Consider the following 11,268-nt stretch of genomic DNA (forward strand, 5'->3'; position numbering starts at 1 on the left):
CAGTACATCAAGTTTTGTGTCAACATAATTCTTTAGATTTGGCAATGAAATTTGGCTTTTGTTGGTTTTTTATCACCTCCGAAGAGGACAGTGATATATTTTTGAAAACTTAAGTTTTGAAAGCTATGATTTTTCTTTTGACGAGCTAAAGAGTGGGGGGTGGGGAAGATTACAGATACAAGGGGGTCTTTGGCTTCTGGCAAACTTGCCCATTGGTTGTGGAACCACAGCCAGCATATTAGGTCATCAGGGCAACGGGGGGGAAGCATTCTTGATTTCTTGGTTCACATCCATCCTGAAGAGAAGGATGAAGAGTTATCTTAGAGGCCAAGACCACTGTTTTTTTTGTTGTTGTTGTTGTTGTTTGTTTGTTTTTAGTTGTCGTCGTTGTTGGTTTGTTTTGTGGTGCAACAAAAGCATTCTGCCAGATCAGAGGCACCTTGACAATGACATTTACACTGGTCTCAGCAAAGAAAGTGTGCTCCATGAGCTTGTCCAGAGCGTGGCCATAGTCTTTGGGAGATTCCCAGCATAAGGGACAGGAGAGAAGCAGAGAGGGATGCAGAGATCGGCGCTGGGCAAGTGATTTTGGTGATGGTCATTTTCCTTGAATGCCTGTGTTGAACTAAGGGAAATATCCCATGGGGCCACATTCCCCACCACATGGCCTTCATGCACACCGTGCCAGAGTCGGGGTGACCCTGCTGCAGCCTGTCCTGCGTTGTGCAGGTGTGCCTGGATCATCAGGTTTCAGGAGGCCAGAGGTGGTGCTGGTGGAGAGGAAGCTCCAGTTCTTCCCTCCTCTGACTGGGATCCGGCCGAGATCCATTTCTGTCTCTTCCAGCCACTGCAGGGTCTTCCACAACAAGCCCTGGCTGGTTGAACTTCCCACGAGAAAGGTTTCACTCTCTGCGTTCCTTGCCTCCTTGTTCTCAGCTGGGGACCTGCCAACTTTGGACTGTGGACAGCTCACTGCTGCTGGCAGGCCCTTTCCTCTGCCCCCACCTTGCCTCTTCATGCAGGTGACACTCCCCAGAAGCACACAGGTGGCTTCCCTGTGCAAGCCCCTTCCCCCCCACACCTGCTTTCTCCAGCTCAAGAACATTCCAGTGATTTCTGAAGTCCTGTCCCACCCTACAAGCCCAGAGGATGCCTCAGGAGAGAGCTGAGGTTGGAGAGACCTTCAGAGCAACCCTGCCCTGCACTCTGTCCCCAGGCCCATCCTGGAAGGTTTTTGGGGACCCTTCCTCCCTAGTGAGCACAAATGCTACATGACTTAGTTAACATCATGGTAACAACTTCCCCAAGGTACCCTAAAAGAAAAGCATTGCTTTTGGTGGTGCTGGGGATTGAACCCACGGCCTGGTGCATGGGAGGCAAACACTCTACCAACTGAACCCCAGCCCCAGGCATTGCTTTCTGTTGTTCAGGAATTCTTGGGCCCAGATTTCAGTTCACCCAACCCTGCTGGATGAATGGCTACTTAACGGGGCTCCACTCTGGCAGAAGTGCTAAGTAGATCAGGAAGGATGCCTGGGCAGCTCAGGGCAGCCTGGTCTGTCTGGTCCTACTTCCTGGTTAGCTGCCGAGGACACAGGCCACGTGTAGGTGGCTGCTTCACTCCACACCTAGCCACTGGCTCTGCTCTTGCCTGCTCTGCACTGAGTGCCTGGGGAAGGGGTCCCCTCTGCGGTGTCTGTACTTGCATGGTGTGTGGCGTGTGCGTACATACATACCTGAGCACATACAGCTGAATCCAACCATGTGCGTCATATCTCATCCACACATCTGCCATGTCACCCGAGCTACAGAGGAATCATCTGGACCATTGTGACGTGATGCTGCCTAGTGCTGCCCTGGGCCTTATGCACATGTCCCTGCCTTGTGCTTGTCTTGCAATAGGTGCCACAGCCCCTCCCTCAGACACAGGTGTCTAACAGACTCCCCATGGGCTGCTGCCCTGGCCAGGGTCCTGCTGCATGAGAAGATGGCTGCTCCCTCCCCTCCCTACGCCATGGTCAGTGGTCATTGTTCTACAATCGAGTGCCTTAATCCTAGTTTACAAATACTGTGTATTTATGGAAACTGTTGCGCTCTCATCTTTGGTGACTGGGTATTTGTCTCGTCGGTGGTGGTTGGTGTGGGACACGAGCTGTCCTAGGCCATTCTCGTGTTGACTCCGCTGTGCAGTTGGACGTAGTGTGTTCACAGCTACTCCAGAGACCTTGCTAGAAACAGCACCCGTGGTTCCGGGGGCCAGGCCAGTTGCGTCCCTCGGGAGCCTACGAAAGTATGGAGTTTGGTTTGTGGCCAGCTGGGGAGTGGCACAGCCAAGCTCCTGACCCCAGTCCCTCGGCCATCCCTATCATGGCTGTGCCCTTGTCTCATAGAGGTGTGACTACTGCCTGGCCACCCTGGCTTTCCTCTCTTAGTGTTCTAAAATCTTTTGCAACAAAATGTAGGTACAGATCCCCCACTGGGACGCCACCGGAAGAGTTAGTCCTTGGTTTTTCAGAAGCTGCTGGTGGGTTCCTGTGTGTTGTGTTATATCAATGATTTTTAAATTGTTTTCTTCTTGTTTTTTTATATTATATATTTAAAGGCAGTATCTTTTGTACTGTGAATTTGCAGTAGAATATGCATAATGCACTTGTTTTACTTCCGTTGGTGTGCATCATATAGTCTGTGTGCTTCTTGTGATGGAAATAAACTTTTTCTTTATAAATGCCTGATGACTGTGCATTTGTTCAACAGAAAACTACCTCCTCAGCCTTTGCCAAGACAGTCTGATTCATCATCATCATCATCATAATCATCATCATCATCCTGGGCAGTCTTTACTGAGCACCTACTGTGTACTATGCTCTATGCCCAAAACCCTGGACAAGTTAGACCAGGGAGAACCAAAGAGAAGTGTCAGGTCTTTGCAGGACTCACCCCGTTCCCTGATTCTGTCAGGAAGGAACAGGCCCTCTGCCGGGTGGCCATTTGTACACCAGAAAAAATGCTCCTCACCAGGATGGGACTGGGATTTGGGGTGGTCTCCCCATTACAGTAGAAATCAGAGAGCCAGAAGTGCACCCCAGAGGATCACCAGGTGGGAGTGGTCCCCCCACATGGCAGGGACCAAAGGCTGGTGGGGCCGGTGACTGCTCATTGCCATGGCAGGAGATGGTCACTGCGCATGGCATAGGCTCGCTCATGCTCACGTCACACCAGGCAGTTTTGGTGGCTCTCTCTCTCCCTGGGTGTGCCACCTTTCTGTCACTGTGACAAAGTACCTGAGATAAACAGAAGGAGGGGAAGGTCGGTTGTCCCCTCACCACCCTGTCCACGCTGCTGAAGATAGAGCCCAGGGTTTGGGGCATCCTGGGCCAGCGCCCTGCCACCAAGCTGGGTCTCCATCCCCAGCAGGTCGTGTTTTGGCTCAGGGCCTCAGAGGCTTCAGTCCTGGTCCATCTGTCTGTTTGCTCAGCCCAAAACGTGGAGGAGAAAGCTGCTTCCCCCTCCCCAAGCTCCTGAAGGCTCCATCAGCTGGGGACTAAGCCCTCAAGGCATGGCCTTCGGGGAACCTTTAAAATCCAAACTGTTGCTAAAGCTGCACAAACAAGCAAATAAACCCCCCAGAGAGTATACATGTGAGGCCAAATCATGGCTGGAAACTGCTTATCAGGTATGAAATTCAAAGCAGAGGTTAGTGTTGTCACGCTAGAATGCAGTCCTGTCTATAAGGTGTTTGGAGGACACTCCCAGGACTGGAGGTGTAGCTCAGTGGTAGAGCACCTGCCCAGCCCGCCCAGGCCCTGGGTTCAGTCCCCAGTGCTGCCAAGGGAGGGAGGGAGGGGGAGAGACCGAGGGAGGGGGAGGGCCCTGGCTTAGGAATGCCTTCTGGCAACCTGCAGGTACCAACTTGCGGTCTCTTGGGTTCCTAAATGTGATTCCGATTCTGGGGACAGGGCCCAGCTATCTGTATGTCAATTCCCTGGGAATCCTGATGGCCAAGTTTAGAAACTACCAAAACAAGACTGATGCAATTGAGCAGGCTCACACTTCACCGTTCCGATCACGTTCCACAGGGGCTCTCAGTAGACAGCACCATGTCGCCTAACAGAGAACATGGGTGTTCCCAAGCCTCCCAGATCCTTGCTTATTGGGGGTTCTCAGAATGTTCCACAACTGGCTGGTGTTACCCAGCTTTCATCTCAGAGTAGACATCCAGGTTGGGTGTGGTCCCAGATCACGCCTACAGGATGGCGGGCGCCTACAGGATGGAGGGCGTGTAGGGGAGAGTCCACGTGCCTGTTTATGTCTGGGGAAGCCCCTCAGGGCAAGATGCTTGGAAAACCTTCCAGAAGGCAGAGAGGGCTCCTGCGTTGTCAGGAATCCCCTTTCCAAAGAGATGTCCACTCAGGGCGCACAGAGTGATCCCTGCCCAGAAACGCCACTCGTCCTTGCACCTTAAAGCCAAGAACCAAAAGGACATGGTCCAGAACCTTCTCCCCATGGAGAGCACAGTTCACAGATGTCAGTTCCCTAAGTAAGATGGCTAGTAATAGCAAATAGTCTTTGTACACACCCCCCACACACACTTTAATTCATCTCCAAATTGCTTATGACATTGAATACAATGTAAATGCCACATATATAATTGTTTATTGCTTAGGGAATGGTGACAAGAAGTCTCTGTATACTCATGCAGATTTAGGTGGGTTTTTTTTGGGGGGGGTACCAGGGATTAAACTGAGGGGCACTGAGCCCCACCCCCAGCCCTGTTTCCTGTTTTGTATTTTATTTAAAGACAGGGTCTCAGTTGCTTAGTGCCTCACTTTTGCTGAAGCTGGCTTTGAACATGCGACCCTCCTGCCTCAGCCTCCCGAGCCACTGGGATGACAGGCGTGGGCGACTTCACAGAGGACTTCTGCTCACAGTGATGCAGGGTTTTTTTCCCTGATATTTTCTAATGGCTTTTGAATCCCCAAATGCAGACTCAGCTGCACTTATGCATCTTCCATGTGCCTGACCTGAGGAATCCCTCTGAATCCTCCACACAGCCTCGTCCTCGGTTTATGGATAAGGAAACTGGCCTGCAGAGCACAACGAATTAGCCTTTGGTTACATCCAGAGAGTGATAAACCAGATAGATTCTACTGACTCCCATCTGGAACCTTCCCTAGAGCGGAGTCTCCTGGCCCAGGAGTAGAAATAAGCAAACAGAAGATGCATCCTGTCCCCGCTTTAGGTCCCAGCAACAGAGCAGAGGGGTTAGAGCTGAAGCCTCAAGCCCCGAATAAATCAGACCCACTGCATGCTCCAGAAGCTGTTGGGGCCACACACAGCGGGTCTCCTGCTCCTAAATCCTATTCACCATGCTTTGCCTTTAAAGGGAAACCGCTCGTGCATCCTGAAGTGTACTTGTAAAGAGTCCAATTCCAGCTTCAAATTCTTTTTTTTTTGTAAACTGTTCCAGCAAATACAAGATCAACACACACATTAGCAGCCTCTCAATCTGGGAAAGGATGTGCTGGCATCTGACACTAAGAGTCCAGTTCTCCGAGCTGGGGACGTAGCTCAGTGGTAAAGTGAGTATGTAGCATGTGCAAGGCCTGGTGTCCATCCCCAGCACCATTCAAAAAAACCAAAAAGATTCTCCCTAAAGTTTTGCATTGGAGTGAGCAGCTCCCTCTGGTTCTTGACATGGGATATCAAAATGTGGTGAGAGCCGGGCTCGATGGCACACTCCTGTCATCCCAGCAGCTCAGGAGGCTGAGGCAGGAGGATCAAGAGTTCAAAGTCATCCTCAGCAAAAGCGAGGCTCTAAGCAACTCAGGGAGACTCTGTCTCTAAATAAAATACAGAATAGAGCTGGGGATGCAGCTCAGGGGTCGAGTGCCCCTGAGTTCAATCCCCAGTACCTCCCCCCAAAAAATGGGGCAAGAACAATGCTACCTGCCTAATGGGACCAGTAATTTGAGAATTAACTAATAACTGGAAGATGCAAGGCCCACTCTGTAGGGCACCCTGTCCATGCTGAATGACCGCTATTGTGGGTCCTGGTGAAAGAGGAAGGAACGGAGGATGGTGGGAAGAACTATATCTCCACTAGTGGCAATAGTTTTGCAAACAGCTGTCCCTGAGGGATCCTTACAAATTCTAAAATCCAGGATTCCCAAGGCCCTTGTGTGAAGTGAGGTTGTATTTGCAGAGAACCTACCTGCACCCTCCCCTAGAGGAAATCATGTCTGGGTTTCTCGCCACACCTAATGCACTGTCCATGCTGAGTGAATCTTTGTTAAACTGTCATGTTTAGGGGATAATGGCAAAAAAGGTCTGCACATTTTCACTACAGATAAAATTTTTTCCCAAAAAATATTTCCAATCCGAGAGGTAGGTCACGTCCTTGGATGGGGACCCCTCAGACATGGAGGGCCAACCGTATATGAATGACTGAGTTCATCTTTATAGCCGACATTGGGCCTGTTTTACAAATGAAGAGCTGGATGCTCAGACCAGGTAACATGGGCCAGGGGCATGCCTCCAGGAAGGGGCAGAGACAAGAGGCCCCCAATTCCAAGTTCATGCCCTCTCTACCCCACCATCTTCTTTCCAAAGAAAATGGCTCCTCATCTGTTGGGCACGATGCTGACTGTGCTCAGTTCCAGCAGGTACTTGCTGATAGTGAGTGAACGGGATGTTCCACCAAAGGAAGCCTCAGCTTCCTTTTCCAAGGCTTTGGAAGCTTGGGGACACTCAGGATTGCCAAACCAAGTTCTTCTGGGACAGGGGCTGCATCTCAGTCTCCTCTAGGTCTGGGATGTTGGGACTGTGAATCAAAGAATCCTGAGTTTTCCAGAAGAGTCCAGAAGAATCGAAAACGTGCCACTAGTTGAGCCCCTGATTTCACAGTTCTGGAATTGTGTCTCTGTGTCTGGAGCCCCTGCCTATGCCAGTAAGAAAGGAATCTTACACCTGCTAACAGCGATGGGCGTGCATGGGAAGGGTTTGAGAACTCGGGGCCTTTTACATGCTAAGCACATCTTTGAGCCCAACCTTGGACACTGGGTTTCATTGCTTTATTGTGTGTGTGTGTGTGTGTGTGTGTGTGTGTGTGGTGCTGGGGATTGAACACAGGGCCTTGTGCATGCCAGGCAAATACTCTACCAGCTGAGCTATGTCCCCAGCCCTCATTGTTTTATTCTTATAACTGTTTCCCAAAATCTCTACAATAGGATCATGTTACTTTAATAAAAAACTACAATATATCATTCACTATATTGTAAAAATATTCATTACCTGTGTATAGTGATGCAACTCTGTTAATCCCAGCTTCCTGGGAGGCTGAGGCAGGATCACTTCAGCCCAGTATTTGAGACCAGCCTGGGTAACTCAGTGAGATCCTAACACTTAAAGAAACAAATTGAGGGTAGTGGCCCACGCCTGTCATCTCAGCATCTCTGGGAGGCTGAGGCAGCCTCTGCAAAATTGAGGGGATAAGCAACTCAGAGAGACCCTGTCTCAAAATAAATTAAAAGGACTAGGGATGTAGTTATGTGGTAAAGTGCCCCTGGTTTCCATCCCAAGTTCCAAAATAAATACATAAAAATGTAAATTATAATAAAATTTTAAAATATTTGTTTCTGAATTAGGGAAATGTCAAGATCTTTAAAAAAAGATGGTTTCATATTGAGCTCAAAAGTACTCTCTGAGCTCCAAGAAGCATGGTTCTAGGGCGCTGAGCATAATGCTTTGGGAGAAGGGTCACTTGTCCCCCTTAATGAGGTCGCAAGGGTCCCCAAGCAGACAGAGTGCTCTCAGATTGCTGCAACTCCTCCCACTAGCCCCTCCAGGCTATAGCACACAGCCCTCTGAGTGACCGCAGGTGTCACTGAGCTGCAAAGCACGGCCAGCTGCATAGGACTCTGGGTCAGCAAAGCCCCCGCACTTGCTTCAATGCTCTTCCATCCTGGTCTTGAAATCCCCAGTGATTCCTTCCCAGAGTTGCAGGCTTCTCGTTGTGCACTGAGCTAGACAAGTTGCAGAGTTGGTCCTGGCAGTATGACGGGTCCATTGAGGGTTTTGCAGCAGGACAGCCCTGGGCTCTGATCCCAGCCCTTTAATCTATGCACTCAGGACGAGTGATTGAATCTCTCTGTGCCTCAGTTTCCTCATCTGAAGAACAGGAATAACCTCACAGTGGTGATATAAAGATTAGAACCATGTTATGAGTACAAAATAAACACCCTGAATTTCTTTTTTTTTCTTTTTTTGGGTACCAAGGATTGAACTCAGGGGCACTTGACCCCTGAGCCCCATCCCCAGCCCTATTTTGTACTTTATTTAGAGACAGGGTCTCACTGAGTTGTTTAGGGCCTCACCTTTGCTGAAGCTGGCTTTGAACTCGAGATCCTCCTGCCTCAGCCTCTCATCCACAGGGATGACAGGCGTGTGCCACCGCATCTGGCCATCCTGGACTTTTTAAAAAAATATTTTTAAAAATATTTTATTCATTTATTTATATGTGGTGCTGAGAATTGGACCCAGTGCTTCACCATGTGAGGTAAGCACTGTACCCCTGAGCTACCACCCAAGCCCTGACTTTTGATATCATGCGTTATATAGGGAACTTAGCCAAGGTCATGGCACAAAGCGATCCCTAGAGAAGTGCCTGTAATAGCGGGGAGGACATTGGGCAGCCGTCCCTTCGCCAGACCCCCTTTCCTCTTGCCTCCTTAGCACCTGTGTGAAGGGCAGAGGGAGGTGGACTCAAGCTCCTGGACAAGGAGGCCCTCAGCTGGGGTGTGTCCTCAGCCACTGACCCCTCAGAGGACACAGATCTGCCTCCCTGCAGACACAAACACCATTTGTCCTCGTCCTGAGCCTGGGAAGTTCTTCCCTGAGCCTTTGAGGAGGGAAACACATGGGCGACCTGTGAGCGTGGGCTTGTCCCTGCTGTGATCCAGAGGTACATCCTGTTCTGCCGTTGCCATGGAAGATCCAGAAACATCTACCACAACAGAGGCTGTGGCTGGCGGCTGGCAGTGGGGCCAGGGCTGGGCAAGGGCCTGGGCAGGCTGAGCACCAGAGGCCAGGCCAGGGAGAGTGCCAGGCTTGCCACTGGACAGGGACCTGGGAGACCTCCCCGTGCACCCCCACCTGTCCTCAGGCAGGTGCACGTTTGCGCACACACGGGCACAGAAGCTGGCACGTAGGCAAGATTTCCCCCGGGGAAGAGTCCCTAACTCGATTTTCTTCCTGGAGATGCTGATAAAAGAACTGGGCCCTTCCAAATTCTTACCCTGTGCAGTCCACAGCCAGGACACTGAACCACCCAGTCCCATCTTGCTCCTCAAATGGAATTCGCTTTTCTGGTTGTCATCCCCTCCCCAACCCCCATTAGTGGGTAAACACAGTCATTGTAACAAACTCACAGGATGCAGAGGAGTAAGGGCTACTGAGAGCTTGCCTACCCCTGTGGTCTGAGCCAGCTGCAGGTCACATGTCTCTGAGCAACATACATATATAAAGCGCTCAAAACGGTCCCTGGCCCCCGGAGCATGCCCAGCATGCATGCATCTGTCCAATGAAACAACTGGCGAAATGATCTGATTTTGTGGAGGGGGTCCATGCATTAGTTAACACCTTTTCTCAAAAGAGACACTAGAGCTCTGAGCTCAGACCCCCACCCTTTGCTGCTTTTCTTCATTCTTCATTCTGCTGAGCACTTCGGGGTTGCCCTGGGACTGCGCTCCAGCCCTGACCTCATGCCTGCTGGGGGTTGCAGGTGCGCCTGAGCTCACAGACTGGCCCCACACTCACTGACGTCACACCCTGTCTGAGCCTTCAGGGTTTCTGGTCAGTGGTAGACTCCATGATCCTGGGCTCCAAGGGTCTGTCTTCTCCAAAAGCCTGGACTTGAATGGTGACCACCCCTCCCCACCAACTTCTTTGTGCTCTGCAGTGGGGGGGTACTCAGCTAGGATCATAACTGTCATTATGGATGACATCCCTTGAGTCACCACTGGACAAAGCAGCCTTTCTCTGATGAAGGGACTCATAAGGGAAATGACTCACCCATGGGGCCCAGCCAAAAGGCAGAGAGAATTGCAGGGCCTTCTCTTCCAGGAAGCCACCCCGATAGTGCCTGTCTAAACTCTGAAGAGATGGCTGTTCAGTCTGAACACCCCATGGGCATGCCCAGGACTGTGAGCTCCCTGAGGGCAGGGGCTAGGGCAGGTTTATTGGGGTCATTCCTGTGCCTGACATAGTAGGTGCTTGATAATATTTGTTGAATGACTTAACAAAGAAGACACCAATAGATGAACAATGGGGCTCACTTTTTTTTTTTTTTTTGGTACTCTCTGCTACTGAGCTACATCCTCAGCCCTTTTTATTTTGAGACAAGGACTCCCTAAGTTGCTGAAGCTGGCCTAGAATTTGCAATGCTTCCTGTCTCAGCTTCCTGAGTCGCTAGGATGACATGTGTGCACCAGGTTTTTTTCCTTTCCTGAGACATGAGGGTTTGGGGGCAGTTTGGTAGCCTGAGTTAGGCTCTTGCTCTGACACTTCCTGGCTGTGTAGTCCTGGGCACTTTATTTGCCTCTCTGAAGCTCTGTTTCCTTCTCTTTAAAATAGGGTTATAGTCTATGGGAGGGTCAGAGAGGACCCACATTGGCTGACACATAGTAGGTGGTCAATAAACAGCTCTACATGAAGTCAGTCTTCTGGGGTTCAAACCTCTACTCCAACACTGTCACTAAGTAACCTTGATAAATTTCATCCTGTCTGTGGGTCTCATTTTCCAGACACCTCACTTGGGGATAATAAAAGCACTGATCCCTGAGTGGGGGTGGGGATTAATGGAGACCCTCTGCATAGTTAGGTCACCTATGAACAGGGCTTCTGTGATTTAGGGCAAGCTCTTGGATGGCACGAACATGTGCCCCTTCTCCCACCCCTTCCCTAGGGCCTCACTCAGTGCCAGGCACACAGTAGGGCCACAGACAGCTGAAGGAATGGAATCCCCATTTCGGCTGCAGGCGCAGGGCCAGCGCAGGCGCCCAGACGCCCCCAGACTGGCCACCCTCGCGTGTTTTGTGTTTTCCGTCTCATTTCCTGGCTAGGTGAGGACAGAGCCCCCAGCCGCTGTGGCCTTCTGTGCTGAGTTTGGTGGAGGCTGGTGGCAGCTGCTGCCTCAGGAGAGCCCCGGAGGCTGGGGAGGAAGGAAAGAGGAGAGGAGGGCTGAAGGGTGACCAGAAGCCTCAAAGTGAGCCC

Source organism: Callospermophilus lateralis, unplaced genomic scaffold (assembly GCF_048772815.1).
Source record: "Callospermophilus lateralis isolate mCalLat2 unplaced genomic scaffold, mCalLat2.hap1 Scaffold_43, whole genome shotgun sequence".
NCBI classification, from domain to species: Eukaryota; Metazoa; Chordata; class Mammalia; order Rodentia; family Sciuridae; genus Callospermophilus; species Callospermophilus lateralis.